This window comes from Hyla sarda, unplaced genomic scaffold (assembly GCF_029499605.1).
Source record: "Hyla sarda isolate aHylSar1 unplaced genomic scaffold, aHylSar1.hap1 scaffold_1064, whole genome shotgun sequence".
Taxonomy (NCBI): Eukaryota; Metazoa; Chordata; class Amphibia; order Anura; family Hylidae; genus Hyla; species Hyla sarda.
Genome location: NW_026607683.1, coordinates 20738 through 44885, shown reverse-complemented (window position 1 = coordinate 44885; position 24148 = coordinate 20738). Strand labels below are relative to the sequence as shown.

General features: G+C 45.9%; 8 non-coding genes and 1 pseudogene across 8 annotated transcripts; all 9 read right to left on the bottom strand.

Annotated features, from left to right (window-relative positions):
• Positions 1 to 948: 948 nt before the first annotated feature.
• On the bottom strand, positions 949 to 1139 carry LOC130299857 (U2 spliceosomal RNA). Its single transcript, XR_008850900.1, has one exon. It is a non-coding gene; the product is annotated as a U2 spliceosomal RNA (small nuclear RNA).
• Positions 1140 to 3221: 2082 nt separating this feature from the next.
• On the bottom strand, positions 3222 to 3412 carry LOC130299832 (U2 spliceosomal RNA). The gene has a single exon (XR_008850876.1). It is a non-coding gene; the product is annotated as a U2 spliceosomal RNA (small nuclear RNA).
• Positions 3413 to 5504: 2092 nt separating this feature from the next.
• Positions 5505 to 5695, bottom strand: LOC130299831 (U2 spliceosomal RNA). Its single transcript, XR_008850875.1, has one exon. It is a non-coding gene; the product is annotated as a U2 spliceosomal RNA (small nuclear RNA).
• A 2097-nt stretch (positions 5696 to 7792) lies between these two features.
• Positions 7793 to 7983, bottom strand: LOC130299830 (U2 spliceosomal RNA). The gene has a single exon (XR_008850874.1). It is a non-coding gene; the product is annotated as a U2 spliceosomal RNA (small nuclear RNA).
• Positions 7984 to 10066: 2083 nt separating this feature from the next.
• Positions 10067 to 10257, bottom strand: LOC130299829 (U2 spliceosomal RNA). The gene has a single exon (XR_008850873.1). It is a non-coding gene; the product is annotated as a U2 spliceosomal RNA (small nuclear RNA).
• Positions 10258 to 12342: 2085 nt separating this feature from the next.
• Positions 12343 to 12528, bottom strand: LOC130299859 (U2 spliceosomal RNA). The gene has a single exon (XR_008850902.1). It is a non-coding gene; the product is annotated as a U2 spliceosomal RNA (small nuclear RNA).
• A 5432-nt stretch (positions 12529 to 17960) lies between these two features.
• LOC130299873 (U2 spliceosomal RNA) lies at positions 17961 to 18135 on the bottom strand (annotated as a pseudogene).
• A 2077-nt stretch (positions 18136 to 20212) lies between these two features.
• On the bottom strand, positions 20213 to 20403 carry LOC130299827 (U2 spliceosomal RNA). The gene has a single exon (XR_008850872.1). It is a non-coding gene; the product is annotated as a U2 spliceosomal RNA (small nuclear RNA).
• Positions 20404 to 22500: 2097 nt separating this feature from the next.
• On the bottom strand, positions 22501 to 22691 carry LOC130299826 (U2 spliceosomal RNA). The gene has a single exon (XR_008850871.1). It is a non-coding gene; the product is annotated as a U2 spliceosomal RNA (small nuclear RNA).
• Between the last annotated feature and the right edge of the window lie 1457 nt (positions 22692 to 24148).

Sequence of the window (24148 nt, the reverse complement as noted above, 5' to 3'; positions counted from 1 at the left end):
ATTTATACTGATTTTTCCTGTCTGAATTTGTCGCACAGAAAGTTGCAGGCCAAATATGTGTGACATTTCTGCGACTTTAGCTTCTAGAGCATTTTTACAACATTATACATAGGTGCTGAATACATAAAAAGCGACTGTTCAGCGACAGACAAGTCGCATCGGCTGAAAGTAGGCCAGAATGTCAGTCCATGTTGGAGCAGGTTTAGATACAGTCTAAAGTATAGATCTCAAAGTCTGTGCACAGAATTTAGCAAGGGCCTCGCACCTTCTGATGCATCAGGTAGGTGCACAATAGCATAGCCTAACCCTCTGTACTTTGGTCTATATTGATGCGGGACATAGACAGCCAGCTGATGACCAAGCCATTAGTGCAATGGATGGCTGGAAGCATTTGTCTTTGCCTTTGCAATACCACAGAAGCAATGCATGGTCAATGTACAGCAATGACACACCTGTGTGAACAGCCAGGAGACCCCCCCCCCCCCCCCCCATGTTATGTTACATAGTTACATAGTTAGTACGGTCGAAAAAAGACATATGTCCATCAAGTTCAACCAGGGAATTAAGGGGTAGGGGTGTGGCGCGATATTGGGGAAGGGATGAGATTTTATATTTCTTCATAAGCATTAATCTTATTTTGTCAATTAGGAACATTCAGCACCCACCCGCTATCAAGGCAGCTGCCTATCATGTCATGCCCTACCTGCACAGGTGTGCTGGCTACTCAAATGATCCAATTAAAGGAGGCCATTTAGTCAGCAGCAGCAGAAGTCCTGTGCCTGGACGCTCCAACAGCGGCCAGACACAAGCAGAAGCAGCAGAAGCAGCAGCAGCAGCACCACCTTTTGTTTTTTGGCTGCAGCAGCAAGGCCCACAGGGCTGGCTAGCTGGCTAGCCAGCAAGCAGGTAGCAATGAAAGTAGGAATCTTTCTTTTTAACCCTGTAAGGGGGTGGTGCACTGTACCCGAAGATACTGCCATATCGGGTCAATGCATAAGGCGACGGAAGCAAGCTTCGAAATCGGCCCCCGTTCTCAAAAATCCATTTAATATATGGTCCCCAGATAGGGGACGTATCAGATATTAAACTGATAAGAACAGATACTACACTTGATCTTAGCCAAAAGGCCGAGAAGCGATAACCGTGAAAGGGGCGGGCCCAACAAGGTCCCCTTCATGGGCACTATCACTGCTTGCTGTCAGGGAGGCTGCCAGACAATTTTCCATGCACACTCTGGGCTGGGGGGCAGTCAACCACCAGTACACACAGCAGAACCTAAACCCATACCATTATTGCTAAGCAGCAAGACAGGGGCCCATTGCACTCCCACGGGGCCTTTTTAAATGCAATCCATAACCCGGATTTGCCAGGAACCCTTCTTACTCCTCCTACTTGCATGTGACACTGGGCTTAGGATCTGCATAGGAAACACACACACAAGCACACACCTACCTTTGTTGCCTGCAGATGCCTCCTTGGCTGTCCCCAAACGGTATCAAACCAACACCCACGGGAAGCTGTAAGCATAGAGGACATGCCTGCACCCCATTGGACTTACCTGTGTGGGTTAAATCCGGGTTATTTGACAACCTATGGCGGTGATGGTTCTGCTCAGGCAGAGCAGTGCTGATGCTCCTCATAAAGCTGTCGCTGCTGTGAAGGTTCTAGGTGACATCACAAATCCCTATGGTTACATACACAACAAAGCTGGGTTGTTGTTGTTTACACTCTGCAAGGCCTGTGGAAGTGAGTGACATCATAGCACTGTAGTTCTGAGGGTTCTAGATGGATGCAACAATCTCCTGTTGCTTCTATGAAGGCCATAATAGACGACATCACCAAACAGCTCCATAGTCACATACACAGCAAAGGAGAGATGTTGTTTACACCTAGTGATGTCAGTGGTATTGAGTGACATCACAGCACAGTGCTAAGGCTCCTGGGCCTGGACACAGCAGCGGCTGCAATATCTCAACGGAGAATACGTTTATATATATGTGTGTGTGTGCGCGTATATATATATATATATATATATATATATATATATATATATATATTCTCCGCCGAAATCACTTTTAAACCCATTTCCACCTTTTTTTCCCTTCTCTTCCTCTTACTTTTTTTTCACGTTTTTTTACGTTTTTCTCCTTTTCGCCTCTTTTCTGGGCGTATTATTCTTCTTTTTCTTCTTTTTTTTCGTCTAATGCATACCCCATCAGTGCAGCAATGCTTATTCAATACCGCCAGCAGATGGAGACACTGGGGGATAATTTTCTAAGGATTTATACTGATTTTTCCTGTCTGAATTTGTCGCACAGAAAGTTGCAGGCCAAATATGTGTGACATTTCTGCGACTTTAGCTTCTAGAGCATTTTTACAACATTATACATAGGTGCTGAATACATAAAAAGCGACTGTTCAGCGACAGACAAGTCGCATCGGCTGAAAGTAGGCCAGAATGTCAGTCCATGTTGGAGCAGGTTTAGATACAGTCTAAAGTATAGATCTCAAAGTCTGTGCACAGAATTTAGCAAGGGCCTCGCACCTTCTGATGCATCAGGTAGGTGCACAATAGCATAGCCTAACCCTCTGTACTTTGGTCTATATTGATGCGGGACATAGACAGCCAGCTGATGACCAATCCATTAGTGCAATGGATGGCTGGAAGCATTTGTCTTTGCCTTTGCAATACCACAGAAGCAATGCATGGTCAATGTACAGCAATGACACACCTGTGTGAACAGCCAGGAGACCCCCCCCCCCCCCCATGTTATGTTACATAGTTACATAGTTAGTACGGTCGAAAAAAGACATATGTCCATCAAGTTCAACCAGGGAATTAAGGGGTAGGGGTGTGGCGCGATATTGGGGAAGGGATGAGATTTTATATTTCTTCATAAGCATTAATCTTATTTTGTCAATTAGGAACATTCAGCACCCACCCGCTATCAAGGCAGCTGCCTATCATGTCATGCCCTACCTGCACAGGTGTGCTGGCTACTCAAATGATCCAATTAAGGAGGCCATTTAGTCAGCAGCAGCAGAAGTCCTGTGCCTGGACGCTCCAACAGCGGCCAGACACAAGCAGAAGCAGCAGAAGCAGCAGCAGCACCACCTTTTGTTTTTTGGCTGCAGCAGCAAGGCCCACAGGGCTGGCTAGCTGGCTAGCCAGCAAGCAGGTAGCAATGAAAGTAGGAATCTTTCTTTTTAACCCTGTAAGGGGGTGGTGCACTGTACCCGAAGATACTGCCATATCGGGTCAATGCATAGGGCGACGGAAGCAAGCTTCGAAATCGGCCCCCGTTCTCAAAAATCCATTTAATATATGGTCCCCAGATAGGGGACGTATCAGATATTAAACTGATAAGAACAGATACTACACTTGATCTTAGCCAAAAGGCCGAGAAGCGATAACCGTGAAAGGGGCGGGCCCAACAAGGTCCCCTTCATGGGCACTATCACTGCTTGCTGTCAGGGAGGCTGCCAGACAATTTTCCATGCACACTCTGGGCTGGGGGGCAGTCAACCACCAGTACACACAGCAGAACCTAAACCCATACCATTATTGCTAAGCAGCAAGACAGGGGCCCATTGCACTCCCACGGGGCCTTTTTAAATGCAATCCATAACCCGGATTTGCCAGGAACCCTTCTTACTCCTCCTACTTGCATGTGACACTGGGCTTAGGATCTGCATAGGAAACACACACACAAGCACACACCTATCTTTGTTGCCTGCAGATGCCTCCTTGGCTGTCCCCAAACGGTATCAAACCAACACCCACGGGAAGCTGTAAGCATAGAGGACATGCCTGCACCCCATTGGACTTACCTGTGTGGGTTAAATCCGGGTTATTTGACAACCTATGGCGGTGATGGTTCTGCTCAGGCAGAGCAGTGCTGATGCTCCTCATAAAGCTGTCGCTGCTGTGAAGGTTCTAGGTGACATCACAAATCCCTATGGTTACATACACAACAAAGCTGGGTTGTTGTTGTTTACACTCTGCAAGGCCTGTGGAAGTGAGTGACATCATAGCACTGTAGTTCTGAGGGTTCTAGATGGATGCAACAATCTCCTGTTGCTTCTATGAAGGCCATAATAGACGACATCACCAAACAGCTCCATAGTCACATACACAGCAAAGGAGAGATGTTGTTTACACCTAGTGATGTCAGTGGTATTGAGTGACATCACAGCACAGTGCTAAGGCTCCTGGGCCTGGACACAGCAGCGGCTGCAATATCTCAACGGAGAATACGTTTATATATATGTGTGTGTGCGCGTATATATATATATATATATATATATATATATATATATATATATATATATTTCTCCGCCGAAATCACTTTTAAACCCATTTCCACCTTTTTTTCCCTTCTCTTCCTCTTACTTTTTTTTCACGTTTTTTTACGTTTTTCTCCTTTTCGCCTCTTTTCTGGGCGTATTATTCTTCTTTTTCTTCTTTTTTTTCGTCTAATGCATACCCCATCAGTGCAGCAATGCTTATTCAATACCGCCAGCAGATGGAGACACTGGGGGATAATTTTCTAAGGATTTATACTGATTTTTCCTGTCTGAATTTGTCGCACAGAAAGTTGCAGGCCAAATATGTGTGACATTTCTGCGACTTTAGCTTCTAGAGCATTTTTACAACATTATACATAGGTGCTGAATACATAAAAAGCGACTGTTCAGCGACAGACAAGTCGCATCGGCTGAAAGTAGGCCAGAATGTCAGTCCATGTTGGAGCAGGTTTAGATACAGTCTAAAGTATAGATCTCAAAGTCTGTGCACAGAATTTAGCAAGGGCCTCGCACCTTCTGATGCATCAGGTAGGTGCACTATAGCATAGCCTAACCCTCTGTACTTTGGTCTATATTGATGCGGGACATAGACAGCCAGCTGATGACCAATCCATTAGTGCAATGGATGGCTGGAAGCATTTGTCTTTGCCTTTGCAATACCACAGAAGCAATGCATGGTCAATGTACAGCAATGACACACCTGTGTGAACAGCCAGGAGACCCCCCCCCCCCCCCCCCCATGTTATGTTACATAGTTACATAGTTAGTACGGTCGAAAAAAGACATATGTCCATCAAGTTCAACCAGGGAATTAAGGGGTAGGGGTGTGGCGCGATATTGGGGAAGGGATGAGATTTTATATTTCTTCATAAGCATTAATCTTATTTTGTCAATTAGGAACATTCAGCACCCACCCGCTATCAAGGCAGCTGCCTATCATGTCATGCCCTACCTGCACAGGTGTGCTGGCTACTCAAATGATCCAATTAAGGAGGCCATTTAGTCAGCAGCAGCAGAAGTCCTGTGCCTGGACGCTCCAACAGCGGCCAGACACAAGCAGAAGCAGCAGAAGCAGCAGCAGCAGCACCACCTTTTGTTTTTTGGCTGCAGCAGCAAGGCCCACAGGGCTGGCTAGCTGGCTAGCCAGCAAGCAGGTAGCAATGAAAGTAGGAATCTTTCTTTTTAACCCTGTAAGGGGGTGGTGCACTGTACCCGAAGATACTGCCATATCGGGTCAATGCATAGGGCGACGGAAGCAAGCTTCGAAATCGGCCCCCGTTCTCAAAAATCCATTTAATATATGGTCCCCAGATAGGGGACGTATCAGATATTAAACTGATAAGAACAGATACTACACTTGATCTTAGCCAAAAGGCCGAGAAGCGATAACCGTGAAAGGGGCGGGCCCAACAAGGTCCCCTTCATGGGCACTATCACTGCTTGCTGTCAGGGAGGCTGCCAGACAATTTTCCATGCACACTCTGGGCTGGGGGGCAGTCAACCACCAGTACACACAGCAGAACCTAAACCCATACCATTATTGCTAAATTGCTAAGCAGCAAGACAGGGGCCCATTGCACTCCCACGGGGCCTTTTTAAATGCAATCCATAACCCGGATTTGCCAGGAACCCTTCTTACTCCTCCTACTTGCATGTGACACTGGGCTTAGGATCTGCATAGGAAACACACACACAAGCACACACCTACCTTTGTTGCCTGCAGATGCCTCCTTGGCTGTCCCCAAACGGTATCAAACCAACACCCACGGGAAGCTGTAAGCATAGAGGACATGCCTGCACCCCATTGGACTTACCTGTGTGGGTTAAATCCGGGTTATTTGACAACCTATGGCGGTGATGGTTCTGCTCAGGCAGAGCAGTGCTGATGCTCCTCATAAAGCTGTCGCTGCTGTGAAGGTTCTAGGTGACATCACAAATCCCTATGGTTACATACACAACAAAGCTGGGTTGTTGTTGTTTACACTCTGCAAGGCCTGTGGAAGTGAGTGACATCATAGCACTGTAGTTCTGAGGGTTCTAGATGGATGCAACAATCTCCTGTTGCTTCTATGAAGGCCATAATAGACGACATCACCAAACAGCTCCATAGTCACATACACAGCAAAGGAGAGATGTTGTTTACACCTAGTGATGTCAGTGGTATTGAGTGACATCACAGCACAGTGCTAAGGCTCCTGGGCCTGGACACAGCAGCGGCTGCAATTCTCAACGGAGAATACGTTTATATATATGTGTGTGTGTGCGCGTATATATATATATATATATATATATATATATATATATATATATATTTCTCCGCCGAAATCACTTTTAAACCCATTTCCACCTTTTTTTCCCTTCTCTTCCTCTTACTTTTTTTTCACGTTTTTTTACGTTTTTCTCCTTTTCGCCTCTTTTCTGGGCGTATTATTCTTCTTTTTCTTCTTTTTTTTCGTCTAATGCATACCCCATCAGTGCAGCAATGCTTATTCAATACCGCCAGCAGATGGAGACACTGGGGGATAATTTTCTAAGGATTTATACTGATTTTTCCTGTCTGAATTTGTCGCACAGAAAGTTGCAGGCCAAATATGTGTGACATTTCTGCGACTTTAGCTTCTAGAGCATTTTTACAACATTATACATAGGTGCTGAATACATAAAAAGCGACTGTTCAGCGACAGACAAGTCGCATCGGCTGAAAGTAGGCCAGAATGTCAGTCCATGTTGGAGCAGGTTTAGATACAGTCTAAAGTATAGATCTCAAAGTCTGTGCACAGAATTTAGCAAGGGCCTCGCACCTTCTGATGCATCAGGTAGGTGCACAATAGCATAGCCTAACCCTCTGTACTTTGGTCTATATTGATGCGGGACATAGACAGCCAGCTGATGACCAATCCATTAGTGCAATGGATGGCTGGAAGCATTTGTCTTTGCCTTTGCAATACCACAGAAGCAATGCATGGTCAATGTACAGCAATGACACACCTGTGTGAACAGCCAGGAGACCCCCCCCCCCCCCCCATGTTATGTTACATAGTTACATAGTTAGTACGGTCGAAAAAAGACATATGTCCATCAAGTTCAACCAGGGAATTAAGGGGTAGGGGTGTGGCGCGATATTGGGGAAGGGATGAGATTTTATATTTCTTCATAAGCATTAATCTTATTTTGTCAATTAGGAACATTCAGCACCCACCCGCTATCAAGGCAGCTGCCTATCATGTCATGCCCTACCTGCACAGGTGTGCTGGCTACTCAAATGATCCAATTAAGGAGGCCATTTAGTCAGCAGCAGCAGAAGTCCTGTGCCTGGACGCTCCAACAGCGGCCAGACACAAGCAGAAGCAGCAGAAGCAGCAGCAGCAGCAGCACCACCTTTTGTTTTTTGGCTGCAGCAGCAAGGCCCACAGGGCTGGCTAGCTGGCTAGCCAGCAAGCAGGTAGCAATGAAAGTAGGAATCTTTCTTTTTAACCCTGTAAGGGGGTGGTGCACTGTACCCGAAGATACTGCCATATCGGGTCAATGCATAGGGCGACGGAAGCAAGCTTCGAAATCGGCCCCCGTTCTCAAAAATCCATTTAATATATGGTCCCCAGATAGGGGACGTATCAGATATTAAACTGATAAGAACAGATACTACACTTGATCTTAGCCAAAAGGCCGAGAAGCGATAACCGTGAAAGGGGCGGGCCCAACAAGGTCCCCTTCATGGGCACTATCACTGCTTGCTGTCAGGGAGGCTGCCAGACAATTTTCCATGCACACTCTGGGCTGGGGGGCAGTCAACCACCAGTACACACAGCAGAACCTAAACCCATACCATTATTGCTAAGCAGCAAGACAGGGGCCCATTGCACTCCCACGGGGCCTTTTTAAATGCAATCCATAACCCGGATTTGCCAGGAACCCTTCTTACTCCTCCTACTTGCATGTGACACTGGGCTTAGGATCTGCATAGGAAACACACACACAAGCACACACCTACCTTTGTTGCCTGCAGATGCCTCCTTGGCTGTCCCCAAACGGTATCAAACCAACACCCACGGGAAGCTGTAAGCATAGAGGACATGCCTGCACCCCATTGGACTTACCTGTGTGGGTTAAATCCGGGTTATTTGACAACCTATGGCGGTGATGGTTCTGCTCAGGCAGAGCAGTGCTGATGCTCCTCATAAAGCTGTCGCTGCTGTGAAGGTTCTAGGTGACATCACAAATCCCTATGGTTACATACACAACAAAGCTGGGTTGTTGTTGTTTACACTCTGCAAGGCCTGTGGAAGTGAGTGACATCATAGCACTGTAGTTCTGAGGGTTCTAGATGGATGCAACAATCTCCTGTTGCTTCTATGAAGGCCATAATAGACGACATCACCAAACAGCTCCATAGTCACATACACAGCAAAGGAGAGATGTTGTTTACACCTAGTGATGTCAGTGGTATTGAGTGACATCACAGCACAGTGCTAAGGCTCCTGGGCCTGGACACAGCAGCGGCTGCAATATCTCAACGGAGAATACGTTTATATATATGTGTGTGTGTGCGCGTATATATATATATATATATATATATATATATATATATATATATATTTCTCCGCCGAAATCACTTTTAAACCCATTTCCACCTTTTTTTCCCTTCTCTTCCTCTTACTTTTTTTTCACGTTTTTTTACGTTTTTCTCCTTTTCGCCTCTTTTCTGGGCGTATTATTCTTCTTTTTCTTCTTTTTTTTCGTCTAATGCATACCCCATCAGTGCAGCAATGCTTATTCAATACCGCCAGCAGATGGAGACACTGGGGGATAATTTTCTAAGGATTTATACTGATTTTTCCTGTCTGAATTTGTCGCACAGAAAGTTGCAGGCCAAATATGTGTGACATTTCTGCGACTTTAGCTTCTAGAGCATTTTTACAACATTATACATAGGTGCTGAATACATAAAAAGCGACTGTTCAGCGACAGACAAGTCGCATCGGCTGAAAGTAGGCCAGAATGTCAGTCCATGTTGGAGCAGGTTTAGATACAGTCTAAAGTATAGATCTCAAAGTCTGTGCACAGAATTTAGCAAGGGCCTCGCACCTTCTGATGCCTCAGGTAGGTGCACAATAGCATAGCCTAACCCTCTGTACTTTGGTCTATATTGATGCGGGACATAGACAGCCAGCTGATGACCAATCCATTAGTGCAATGGATGGCTGGAAGCATTTGTCTTTGCCTTTGCAATACCACAGAAGCAATGCATGGTCAATGTACAGCAATGACACACCTGTGTGAACAGCCAGGAGACCCCCCCCCCCCATGTTATGTTACATAGTTACATAGTTAGTACGGTCGAAAAAAGACATATGTCCATCAAGTTCAACCAGGGAATTAAGGGGTAGGGGTGTGGCGCGATATTGGGGAAGGGATGAGATTTTATATTTCTTCATAAGCATTAATCTTATTTTGTCAATTAGGAACATTCAGCACCCACCCGCTATCAAGGCAGCTGCCTATCATGTCATGCCCTACCTGCACAGGTGTGCTGGCTACTCAAATGATCCAATTAAGGAGGCCATTTAGTCAGCAGCAGCAGAAGTCCTGTGCCTGGACGCTCCAACAGCGGCCAGACACAAGCAGAAGCAGCAGAAGCAGCAGCAGCAGCACCACCTTTTGTTTTTTGGCTGCAGCAGCAAGGCCCACAGGGCTGGCTAGCTGGCTAGCCAGCAAGCAGGTAGCAATGAAAGTAGGAATCTTTCTTTTTAACCCTGTAAGGGGGTGGTGCACTGTACCCGAAGATACTGCCATATCGGGTCAATGCATAGGGCGACGGAAGCAAGCTTCGAAATCGGCCCCCGTTCTCAAAAATCCATTTAATATATGGTCCCCAGATAGGGGACGTATCAGATATTAAACTGATAAGAACAGATACTACACTTGATCTTAGCCAAAAGGCCGAGAAGCGATAACCGTGAAAGGGGCGGGCCCAACAAGGTCCCCTTCATGGGCACTATCACTGCTTGCTGTCAGGGAGGCTGCCAGACAATTTTCCATGCACACTCTGGGCTGGGGGGCAGTCAACCACCAGTACACACAGCAGAACCTAAACCCATACCATTATTGCTAAGCAGCAAGACAGGGGCCCATTGCACTCCCACGGGGCCTTTTTAAATGCAATCCATAACCCGGATTTGCCAGGAACCCTTCTTACTCCTCCTACTTGCATGTGACACTGGGCTTAGGATCTGCATAGGAAACACACACACAAGCACACACCTACCTTTGTTGCCTGCAGATGCCTCCTTGGCTGTCCCCAAACGGTATCAAACCAACACCCACGGGAAGCTGTAAGCATAGAGGACATGCCTGCACCCCATTGGACTTACCTGTGTGGGTTAAATCCGGGTTATTTGACAACCTATGGCGGTGATGGTTCTGCTCAGGCAGAGCAGTGCTGATGCTCCTCATAAAGCTGTCGCTGCTGTGAAGGTTCTAGGTGACATCACAAATCCCTATGGTTACATACACAACAAAGCTGGGTTGTTGTTGTTTACACTCTGCAAGGCCTGTGGAAGTGAGTGACATCATAGCACTGTAGTTCTGAGGGTTCTAGATGGATGCAACAATCTCCTGTTGCTTCTATGAAGGCCATAATAGACGACATCACCAAACAGCTCCATAGTCACATACACAGCAAAGGAGAGATGTTGTTTACACCTAGTGATGTCAGTGGTATTGAGTGACATCACAGCACAGTGCTAAGGCTCCTGGGCCTGGACACAGCAGCGGCTGCAATATCTCAACGGAGAATACGTTTATATATATGTGTGTGTGTGCGCGTATATATATATATATATATATATATATATATATATATATATATATATTTTTCTCCGCCGAAATCACTTTTAAACCCATTTCCACCTTTTTTTCCCTTCTCTTCCTCTTACTTTTTTTTCACGTTTTTTTACGTTTTTCTCCTTTTCGCCTCTTTTCTGGGCGTATTATTCTTCTTTTTCTTCTTTTTTTTCGTCTAATGCATACCCCATCAGTGCAGCAATGCTTATTCAATACCGCCAGCAGATGGAGACACTGGGGGATAATTTTCTAAGGATTTATACTGATTTTTCCTGTCTGAATTTGTCGCACAGAAAGTTGCAGGCCAAATATGTGTGACATTTCTGCGACTTTAGCTTCTAGAGCATTTTTACAACATTATACATAGGTGCTGAATACATAAAAAGCGACTGTTCAGCGACAGACAAGTCGCATCGGCTGAAAGTAGGCCAGAATGTCAGTCCATGTTGGAGCAGGTTTAGATACAGTCTAAAGTATAGATCTCAAAGTCTGTGCACAGAATTTAGCAAGGGCCTCGCACCTTCTGATGCATCAGGTAGGTGCACAATAGCATAGCCTAACCCTCTGTACTTTGGTCTATATTGATGCGGGACATAGACAGCCAGCTGATGACCAATCCATTAGTGCAATGGATGGCTGGAAGCATTTGTCTTTGCCTTTGCAATACCACAGAAGCAATGCATGGTCAATGTACAGCAATGACACACCTGTGTGAACAGCCAGGAGACCCCCCCCCCATGTTATGTTACATAGTTACATAGTTAGTACGGTCGAAAAAAGACATATGTCCATCAAGTTCAACCAGGGAATTAAGGGGTAGGGGTGTGGCGCGATATTGGGGAAGGGATGAGATTTTATATTTCTTCATAAGCATTAATCTTATTTTGTCAATTAGGAACATTCAGCACCCACCCGCTATCAAGGCAGCTGCCTATCATGTCATGCCCTACCTGCACAGGTGTGCTGGCTACTCAAATGATCCAATTAAGGAGGCCATTTAGTCAGCAGCAGCAGAAGTCCTGTGCCTGGACGCTCCAACAGCGGCCAGACACAAGCAGAAGCAGCAGAAGCAGCAGCAGCAGCACCACCTTTTGTTTTTTGGCTGCAGCAGCAAGGCCCACAGGGCTGGCTAGCTGGCTAGCCAGCAAGCAGGTAGCAATGAAAGTAGGAATCTTTCTTTTTAACCCTGTAAGGGGGTGGTGCACTGTACCCGAAGATACTGCCATATCGGGTCAATGCATAGGGCAACGGAAGCAAGCTTCGAAATCGGCCCCCGTTCTCAAAAATCCATTTAATATATGGTCCCCAGATAGGGGACGTATCAGATATTAAACTGATAAGAACAGATAAGGTTTCAACAAAATTTTATTGAATAAATAAGAAACCATACAAAATTTAAAATGCAAAATAATAAAAGGTTCACAAAAGTTTTAAAATACAAATAATAAAACCAGTAATAAAAGGAGAAAAAATAAAAATGGCAGGATAAAACATTATACAAATGTCATAAAAACTGATTATATTGTTATTTCGTTCCATAGAGGCAGACACCACATGGATGCTGCCTCGCTGGCCCCCAACTGTTTCTTGTCTCTTAGGTAATAGATGTACATCTCACTCAGGGCCAGCTTTATACAGTTTTTAACATCAATAAAATCATGTTTAAAAAGTAAGATGTTCCTAACTTTCCAGATGGCATTTTTAAAACAATTAATAATCATCCAGCAGATCATCTGCTGTTTAAAATTGGGGCAGTTAAAAAGACCGTAAAAGACACATTCGTGATTAAAATCTTTTAGGCCGCAGGCCCACTTCAAAAGTGGGCCTACCTTCCTCCAAAGCTCCCGTGCAAAAGGGCAGTTCCAAAATATGTGCAGCACCGTTTCGTCCACTCCGCAGCCATCTCTCGGGCACTTGGCTCTCGCCACCAGTCCTCGCCTGTGCTGGAACTCACGAGTAGGGAGGCACTGGTGGACGATTGCCCAGGCAAGATCCCTGTGTACATTCGCCAGAAACTTCCCGTACACGTTCCGCCATACCTTTTTGGATCTTGCCTGTGTGAAATTGGACACTGCCAGGGTAACCTCACTCCGCCTGAGGACCTTTGATACCTTTCTCTGGTCCCCCAGTATGTCAGGCTCCAAATCTTGGAGACCTAGGAGCCTGACTGTCTTTTCCAACACCACATAATGTTTTGGGGGACACAGAAGCACCGGAGCGTTCAGAGGGATGCGCAACCATCTTTTAAAAACCATGCCCGCAGCGTACCTTAAAAAGCAGCTAAAAATGCCATCGGATTTAATAATTTTAAAACAGAAACAGAAATACTTTATGTAAAAGAAAGTAAAAAGGTTAGGAACATCTTTCCCGCCATTATCTTTACTTTTGTACATAAAATCACGCTTTAATTTCTCCATTTTTGAACCCCATAAAAAAGTAAAAACAATTCTAGTTACTTTTTTAATGTATAAAATAGATGGAGGAAATACCATGGCAATGTATAGCATAATAGGGAGTAAAACCATCTTTATTATTAAAATCTTCCCCTCCATGGTAAGGTTTCTAAGATTCCACATTAAAATCTTCTTCTCCATCTTAGCTATAGCTGAATCCCAGTTAGGGCTCCCATCATTGACCTGGTTAAAAACAATACCTAAAACTTTAATTTGATCCTGTTGCATTGTGACTCCTGGGGTGATGGATGAATCCCAGGAGCCAATATAAAAACAGTCACATTTATCTGTGTTTAGCTTAAAACCAGAGACCTCGCAGAAATAGCTGGTGTTCCTCAATGCCCCCCTCATGGATGGAGAGTCCGGGCACAGTATGGTGACATCATCCATGTACCCCAACACCTTTAGATGGGTCCCTCCTCCACCAGGTATCGGTACGCCTCTTACTACCCGGTCTTTTCTGAGGAGGGCCATCAGTGGTTCGATTGCGCAAATAAAAAGGAGTGGGGACAGGGGGCAGCCCTGTTTGACACCTGATAAAAGAGGAACACCGCTGGTTAAAAAGCCATTAACAGAGACTTGACTAAAACAGGATCGGTATAAAAGCATGATTCGGCTTAAAATCGTTTCAGGCACTGCCATCTTTTTAAGAACTAAAAACAGGTATTCATGGGAGACCCTATCAAAGGCTTTTTCAAAGTCTAAGGATAAAATTGCTACAGTTTGATTTCTATCCTTAAAATACCATAAAACATCTCTTAAAATATTTAGGGATTCAGCTATAGACCTTCCAGGTACCCCACAAACCTGATTTGGGTGAATTAATTTATGAATAAAAGGTTTAAAACGGACAGCTAATAACTTGGCTAAAACTTTATAATCGACATTTAAAAGTGTGATGGGGCGCCAATTTTTTAGCATATCCTTTTCACCCTTTTTAAAAAGTAATGATACAATCCCCCTCCTCCAGGAAGGGGGAAGTTCATTAACAATAAAAGTTTCTTTATACAATAAAACCATATCATCCTTTAAAATATCCCAAAAAGCTAAATAAAATTCGATGGGTAAACCATCTTCCCCAGGGGCCTTCCCACTAGAAAAACTTTTAAAAACAAATAAAAGTTCATCTAAGTTAAGATCACGGGATAAAACCTCCTGGTCTAAAACATCTAGCTTAAAATCAAGGGAATTAAGAACATGTTCTAAAAAGGATGGATTAAGATCTTTCTTATTAAAAAGAAGCTGGTAGAAGTTAAAAACTGCATCTAACATGCCTTTTGGAGTGGATTCACCCTCAAGGTTTTGGATGATATCCCTCCTATTCATCACTTTTTTAAAAAAGAAACGGGAACATTTCTCGCCCTCCTCCAGGTGCTGCACATGTGAGTTAAAAATGATTTGTTTCCCTTTCTTTTCTATGGCATGTTTTATTTCAGTTTTAAGGTTTAAAATATCATTTTCTACATCCATACCAGCTTCTTTCAATTTAAAAAGTACATTTAAACGCATGTTAAGAACATAAAACCACTGTTTTTCCATTTTTGCCTTCTTCTTACCTGCTTTGATAAAAAAAAATCTGATTTTAGATTTGGTGCCCTCCCACCAGTGCAGCATAGGCTCGTGGGGTTTTCTTTGTGATTGCCAGCACTGGTAGGTCCGCACAAACTCCTCTTTTATCTCAGGGTCCTCTAGGAGTGTGGTGTTTAATCTCCAGAGGCCCCTTTTTGCTTTTTGCTCCCCCTCTAGCTCCAGGACCACCAAGAGGAGCTTATGATCAGAGAAGATATTCTGCTCGAGCGTGCATTTCAGGGGTTTAAAAGCTCTAGAGGAAAAAATAAAATCGATTCTGGAGCTCACTCTTCCATTGGACCATGTGGCGCCCGGGTCCTCCGGCAAGAGATCCTTCCAGCAATCTTTCAAGTTAAAATCATCAATAAAATTTTTAAGCAGGTAAGAAGTGCGGTCTTTACGATTAATATCCCCACCCTGCCGGTGTTCCCCATCACGTATGCAGTTAAAATCACCTCCCACCAGCAGGGGGGAAGACCCAACACAAAACAGTGGTAAAATTTCAAATAGTTCTGCCCGCTCCTGTTTATCAGGAGGGGCATACACATTTAAAACACGAATTAAAAGTCCATTAAAATATAGATGAATTAAAAGAGCTCTGCCAGGCACAATCTCAGTTACTGTATGAATAGAAAAGGACTGGCCTCGGCAGAGCAGCCCAACACCCACAGAACGACAGTCATTTGCACCGGACCATATGGATGGGCCCAGCTTCCAGTCTTCTTTTAAGTCTTTATAGTCCATTTTACTAGGGATTCCACATTCTTGTAGCAGGCAAAGGTCAAAGTCACATGCCTCTAGATAAGAAAATAAAGCAGCCCTGCGATCAGGGCTCTTTAAGGACCTCACATTGAGTGAGGCAATTTTTACAGGGATAGGCATAGTTTATGGAGAGTCCGTGCTTGGAGAATCAAAGTCAATAATAAGCTGCGTACCGTCATCCCCCGCCTGCGGGGTCATCAGCTCCTTGATGTTCTGAGGGTCGGAGCTTGAGATCGATGATGCCCCGACCCTGAGCTCGCTCTCGTCCGAACTACGGCACGCCGCTTTCCTTTGAATGTCTTCCTCTTCTTCTTCTCTTTGTCTTTTAAATGTCACACTGCTGTCCATATCCTCTGTGTTGCTCTCACTCGATGTAATCTCTGGCCCCCGGCTGATGGATCTGCGTCTTCTTTCATCTTTTGACGACTGGAACTGCTGCACAGGGGCCTGTGAGGCCTCTTTTCCGGAACCTTTGCCGCTACCTTGGGAAGTTTTCATCGCTTGTTCCCCAGCAAGCGTTGCTGAGGACTGTTGCTCCAACTTCCCCATCGATCGACGATGGCCAGTTTTACCCACCGGGTCCACTGCTGGCGGGGCAGCAAACCCTGGTTTGGCGCCACTTGTCTTCTTGGCCCTGTCCTGTTTAGGCGGAGTAACAGGACCGGGCTCAGACCTGGCCACCTGGCTCCCCTTCCGGCGGGCTTTCACCGGGGCCTCTTCGTCCGGAGCAGGGCGACCCTGGGCCAAGCCAGTACCTGGCTTATGCTGCAATTTTGGGTCCACCTCTGCCCCCACCGAGGCCCGTCGGCTGCCACCCGCCACAGGTGAGCCCCCTTCAGAAGTTTCGGCGGGCTCTTGAGCCAGGTAGGAAGTCGATCGACGTCTTTCAATTTCCCGGGCAGTAAACTCGATCACCCGCCCGGGCTTCGTGGAATCCCCATGGCCTCCCCCTAGCACTACCAACGGTGGGCCCCCCGATGGAGCACCAGAGGTCTTGGGCCTGGACCCATCAGTACCTGCCATCTGGGGTTTGGGCATCTTAAAAAAGGACGTCTTTTGTCCTGTCCCCTCTTTGGGTGGGCCCAGCCTTGACCCACCCATCGTAGTTTTTGCTTTATGGGGACAGGAATTAAAATCGTGATTTTCCTCTCCGCAGAGGTTGCACCTTATCGTATGGCTACATCTTGAGGCTATGTGACCTTCTTGGCCACACCTATTGCAGCGAATCACACGCTCCGCGCCGCAGGTCTCCTGGGTGTGGCCAAACCTCAAGCAATTTCGGCAATACATAGGCATTTGAGGATAGAACAGGAAGCCCCGAACTCTCCCGATGGCAAAATTTGGGGGCGGATGGCAAAGACCCCCAATACCACCGGGATCCTTACGGAGCTTGACCCAGAACTTCCTCTTGCCGTTCCAGAACCGCACGGAGTTCAAGATTTTGTTTGCGAATCGCACCTCTTCGCAGTATCGCCGAAGAAAAGTGGCTATATCCTCCGTGGTCACATGAGGGCTGTGCATAGCCACCACCAACGGTATATGTTCCTCACCATAGAGGAACTGGAACGAAAGACCGTCGAGTCGATCGTCCCTCTGGTCCGCACCAGACAAGGTTGCATAGATGTTATCGCAACACGCCGTGGCCGTGAAGGTGACGGTATACAGGCCACGGCTTTCCTGGTCATTTAGACACAGGATGTCCTCCCTATTGAGGCGGAAGTAGTCAAGAAGAATCACCTCCGCAATGAAGCGGAGGTTCTTCAACTGACGATGGCTCTCCGACACCTCTATGCGGATGGTATTTCGCATCGACATTTCCCCAGAGGGGAAAGCCCAGGAGAACGGCATCTTCCACACCCAGGGACTAAGCCCCTTCCCCAATAGCAGCAGGGGCTCGGAATCCCGCTATAAAAGCGGAACCCTTACCCAAGGCAGAGGTCGGGGGTACCCTAGGTGCTTCCGAAGCTACAGGTAACGCTCAACGTACCGAAAATGCCTTCTGAGACACAAGGTCCCAGAGACAGGGGGATCGCAACCCGTTGTCTGAGGACTAAGCCCGCTCCCCAATAGCAGCAAGGGGGTGAAGTCCCTCCGTAAGGAGAGACAATCCCCCAAGGCCGAGAAGCGGGGTACCACAGACACCTTCCGACCAGACCAAATGCAGATACTACACTTGATCTTAGCCAAAAGGCCGAGAAGCGATAACCGTGAAAGGGGCGGGCCCAACAAGGTCCCCTTCATGGGCACTATCACTGCTTGCTGTCAGGGAGGCTGCCAGACAATTTTCCATGCACACTCTGGGCTGGGGGGCAGTCAACCACCAGTACACACAGCAGAACCTAAACCCATACCATTATTGCTAAGCAGCAAGACAGGGGCCCATTGCACTCCCACGGGGCCTTTTTAAATGCAATCCATAACCCGGATTTGCCAGGAACCCTTCTTACTCCTCCTACTTGCATGTGACACTGGGCTTAGGATCTGCATAGGAAACACACACACAAGCACACACCTACCTTTGTTGCCTGCAGATGCCTCCTTGGCTGTCCCCAAACGGTATCAAACCAACACCCACGGGAAGCTGTAAGCATAGAGGACATGCCTGCACCCCATTGGACTTACCTGTGTGGGTTAAATCCGGGTTATTTGACAACCTATGGCGGTGATGGTTCTGCTCAGGCAGAGCAGTGCTGATGCTCCTCATAAAGCTGTCGCTGCTGTGAAGGTTCTAGGTGACATCACAAATCCCTATGGTTACATACACAACAAAGCTGGGTTGTTGTTGTTTACACTCTGCAAGGCCTGTGGAAGTGAGTGACATCATAGCACTGTAGTTCTGAGGGTTCTAGATGGATGCAACAATCTCCTGTTGCTTCTATGAAGGCCATAATAGACGACATCACCAAACAGCTCCATAGTCACATACACAGCAAAGGAGAGATGTTGTTTACACCTAGTGATGTCAGTGGTATTGAGTGACATCACAGCACAGTGCTTAGGCTCCTGGGCCTGGACACAGCAGCGGCTGCAATATCTCAACGGAGAATACGTTTATATATATGTGTGTGTGTGCGCGTATATATATATATATATATATATATATATATATATATATATATTTCTCCGCCGAAATCACTTTTAAACCCATTTCCACCTTTTTTTCCCTTCTCTTCCTCTTACTTTTTTTTCACGTTTTTTTACGTTTTTCTCCTTTTCGCCTCTTTTCTGGGCGTATTATTCTTCTTTTTCTTCTTTTTTTTCGTCTAATGCATACCCCATCAGTGCAGCAATGCTTATTCAATACCGCCAGCAGATGGAGACACTGGGGGATAATTTTCTAAGGATTTATACTGATTTTTCCTGTCTGAATTTGTCGCACAGAAAGTTGCAGGCCAAATATGTGTGACATTTCTGCGACTTTAGCTTCTAGAGCATTTTTACAACATTATACATAGGTGCTGAATACATAAAAAGCGACTGTTCAGCGACAGACAAGTCGCATCGGCTGAAAGTAGGCCAGAATGTCAGTCCATGTTGGAGCAGGTTTAGATACAGTCTAAAGTATAGATCTCAAAGTCTGTGCACAGAATTTAGCAAGGGCCTCGCACCTTCTGATGCATCAGGTAGGTGCACAATAGCATAGCCTAACCCTCTGTACTTTGGTCTATATTGATGCGGGACATAGACAGCCAGCTGATGACCAATCCATTAGTGCAATGGATGGCTGGAAGCATTTGTCTTTGCCTTTGCAATACCACAGAAGCAATGCATGGTCAATGTACAGCAATGACACACCTGTGTGAACAGCCAGGAGACCCCCCCCATGTTATGTTACATAGTTACATAGTTAGTACGGTCGAAAAAAGACATATGTCCATCAAGTTCAACCAGGGAATTAAGGGGTAGGGGTGTGGCGCGATATTGGGGAAGGGATGAGATTTTATATTTCTTCATAAGCATTAATCTTATTTTGTCAATTAGGAACATTCAGCACCCACCCGCTATCAAGGCAGCTGCCTATCATGTCATGCCCTACCTGCACAGGTGTGCTGGCTACTCAAATGATCCAATTAAGGAGGCCATTTAGTCAGCAGCAGCAGAAGTCCTGTGCCTGGACGCTCCAACAGCGGCCAGACACAAGCAGAAGCAGCAGAAGCAGCAGCAGCAGCACCACCTTTTGTTTTTTGGCTGCAGCAGCAAGGCCCACAGGGCTGGCTAGCTGGCTAGCCAGCAAGCAGGTAGCAATGAAAGTAGGAATCTTTCTTTTTAACCCTGTAAGGGGGTGGTGCACTGTACCCGAAGATACTGCCATATCGGGTCAATGCATAGGGCGACGGAAGCAAGCTTCGAAATCGGCCCCCGTTCTCAAAAATCCATTTAATATATGGTCCCCAGATAGGGGACGTATCAGATATTAAACTGATAAGAACAGATACTACACTTGATCTTAGCCAAAAGGCCGAGAAGCGATAACCGTGAAAGGGGCGGGCCCAACAAGGTCCCCTTCATGGGCACTATCACTGCTTGCTGTCAGGGAGGCTGCCAGACAATTTTCCATGCACACTCTGGGCTGGGGGGCAGTCAACCACCAGTACACACAGCAGAACCTAAACCCATACCATTATTGCTAAGCAGCAAGACAGGGGCCCATTGCACTCCCACGGGGCCTTTTTAAATGCAATCCATAACCCGGATTTGCCAGGAACCCTTCTTACTCCTCCTACTTGCATGTGACACTGGGCTTAGGATCTGCATAGGAAACACACACACAAGCACACACCTACCTTTGTTGCCTGCAGATGCCTCCTTGGCTGTCCCCAAACGGTATCAAACCAACACCCACGGGAAGCTGTAAGCATAGAGGACATGCCTGCACCCCATTGGACTTACCTGTGTGGGTTAAATCCGGGTTATTTGACAACCTATGGCGGTGATGGTTCTGCTCAGGCAGAGCAGTGCTGATGCTCCTCATAAAGCTGTCGCTGCTGTGAAGGTTCTAGGTGACATCACAAATCCCTATGGTTACATACACAACAAAGCTGGGTTGTTGTTGTTTACACTCTGCAAGGCCTGTGGAAGTGAGTGACATCATAGCACTGTAGTTCTGAGGGTTCTAGATGGATGCAACAATCTCCTGTTGCTTCTATGAAGGCCATAATAGACGACATCACCAAACAGCTCCATAGTCACATACACAGCAAAGGAGAGATGTTGTTTACACCTAGTGATGTCAGTGGTATTGAGTGACATCACAGCACAGTGCTAAGGCTCCTGGGCCTGGACACAGCAGCGGCTGCAATATCTCAACGGAGAATACGTTTATATATATGTGTGTGTGTGCGCGTATATATATATATATATATATATATATATATATATATATATATATATATATATATTTCTCCGCCGAAATCACTTTTAAACCCATTTCCACCTTTTTTTCCCTTCTCTTCCTCTTACTTTTTTTTCACGTTTTTTTAAGTTTTTCTCCTTTTCGCCTCTTTTCTGGGCGTATTATTCTTCTTTTTCTTCTTTTTTTTCGTCTAATGCATACCCCATCAGTGCAGCAATGCTTATTCAATACCGCCAGCAGATGGAGACACTGGGGGATAATTTTCTAAGGATTTATACTGATTTTTCCTGTCTGAATTTGTCGCACAGAAAGTTGCAGGCCAAATATGTGTGACATTTCTGCGACTTTAGCTTCTAGAGCATTTTTACAACATTATACATAGGTGCTGAATACATAAAAAGCGACTGTTCAGCGACAGACAAGTCGCATCGGCTGAAAGTAGGCCAGAATGTCAGTCCATGTTGGAGCAGGTTTAGATACAGTCTAAAGTATAGATCTCAAAGTCTGTGCACAGAATTTAGCAAGGGCCTCGCACCTTCTGATGCCTCAGGTAGGTGCACAATAGCATAGCCTAACCCTCTGTACTTTGGTCTATATTGATGCGGGACATAGACAGCCAGCTGATGACCAATCCATTAGTGCAATGGATGGCTGGAAGCATTTGTCTTTGCCTTTGCAATACCACAGAAGCAATGCATGGTCAATGTACAGCAATGACACACCTGTGTGAACAGCCAGGAGACCCCCCCCCCCCCCCCATGTTATGTTACATAGTTACATAGTTAGTACGGTCGAAAAAAGACATATGTCCATCAAGTTCAACCAGGGAATTAAGGGGTAGGGGTGTGGCGCGATATTGGGGAAGGGATGAGATTTTATATTTCTTCATAAGCATTAATCTTATTTTGTCAATTAGGAACATTCAGCACCCACCCGCTATCAAGGCAGCTGCCTATCATGTCATGCCCTACCTGCACAGGTGTGCTGGCTACTCAAATGATCCAATTAAGGAGGCCATTTAGTCAGCAGCAGCAGAAGTCCTGTGCCTGGACGCTCCAACAGCGGCCAGACACAAGCAGAAGCAGCAGAAGCAGCAGCAGCAGCACCACCTTTTGTTTTTTGGCTGCAGCAGCAAGGCCCACAGGGCTGGCTAGCTGGCTAGCCAGCAAGCAGGTAGCAATGAAAGTAGGAATCTTTCTTTTTAACCCTGTAAGGGGGTGGTGCACTGTACCCGAAGATACTGCCATATCGGGTCAATGCATAGGGCGACGGAAGCAAGCTTCGAAATCGGCCCCCGTTCTCAAAAATCCATTTAATATATGGTCCCCAGATAGGGGACGTATCAGATATTAAACTGATAAGAACAGATACTACACTTGATCTTAGCCAAAAGGCCGAGAAGCGATAACCGTGAAAGGGGCGGGCCCAACAAGGTCCCCTTCATGGGCACTATCACTGCTTGCTGTCAGGGAGGCTGCCAGACAATTTTCCATGCACACTCTGGGCTGGGGGGCAGTCAACCACCAGTACACACAGCAGAACCTAAACCCATACCATTATTGCTAAGCAGCAAGACAGGGGCCCATTGCACTCCCACGGGGCCTTTTTAAATGCAATCCATAACCCGGATTTGCCAGGAACCCTTCTTACTCCTCCTACTTGCATGTGACACTGGGCTTAGGATCTGCATAGGAAACACACACACAAGCACACACCTACCTTTGTTGCCTGCAGATGCCTCCTTGGCTGTCCCCAAACGGTATCAAACCAACACCCACGGGAAGCTGTAAGCATAGAGGACATGCCTGCACCCCATTGGACTTACCTGTGTGGGTTAAATCCGGGTTATTTGACAACCTATGGCGGTGATGGTTCTGAGGCAGAGCAGTGCTGATGCTCCTCATAAAGCTGTCGCTGCTGTGAAGGTTCTAGGTGACATCACAAATCCCTATGGTTACATACACAACAAAGCTGGGTTGTTGTTGTTTACACTCTGCAAGGCCTGTGGAAGTGAGTGACATCATAGCACTGTAGTTCTGAGGGTTCTAGATGGATGCAACAATCTCCTGTTGCTTCTATGAAGGCCATAATAGACGACATCACCAAACAGCTCCATAGTCACATACACAGCAAAGGAGAGATGTTGTTTACACCTAGTGATGTCAGTGGTATTGAGTGACATCACAGCACAGTGCTAAGGCTCCTGGGCCTGGACACAGCAGCGGCTGCAATATCTCAACGGAGAATACGTTTATATATATGTGTGTGTGTGCGCGTATATATATATATATATATATATATATATATATATATATATATATATATATATCTCCGCCGAAATCACTTTTAAACCCATTTCCACCTTTTTTTCCCTTCTCTTCCTCTTACTTTTTTTTCACGTTTTTTTACGTTTTTCTCCTTTTCGCCTCTTTTCTGGGCGTATTATTCTTCTTTTTCTTCTTTTTTTTCGTCTAATGCATACCCCATCAGTGCAGCAATGCTTATTCAATACCGCCAGCAGATGGAGACACTGGGGGATAATTTTCTAAGGATTTATACTGATTTTTCCTGTCTGAATTTGTCGCACAGAAAGTTGCAGGCCAAATATGTGTGACATTTCTGCGACTTTAGCTTCTAGAGCATTTTTACAACATTATACATAGGTGCTGAATACATAAAAAGCGACTGTTCAGCGACAGACAAGTCGCATCGGCTGAAAGTAGGCCAGAATGTCAGTCCATGTTGGAGCAGGTTTAGATACAGTCTAAAGTATAGATCTCAAAGTCTGTGCACAGAATTTAGCAAGGGCCTCGCACCTTCTGATGCATCAGGTAGGTGCACAATAGCATAGCCTAACCCTCTG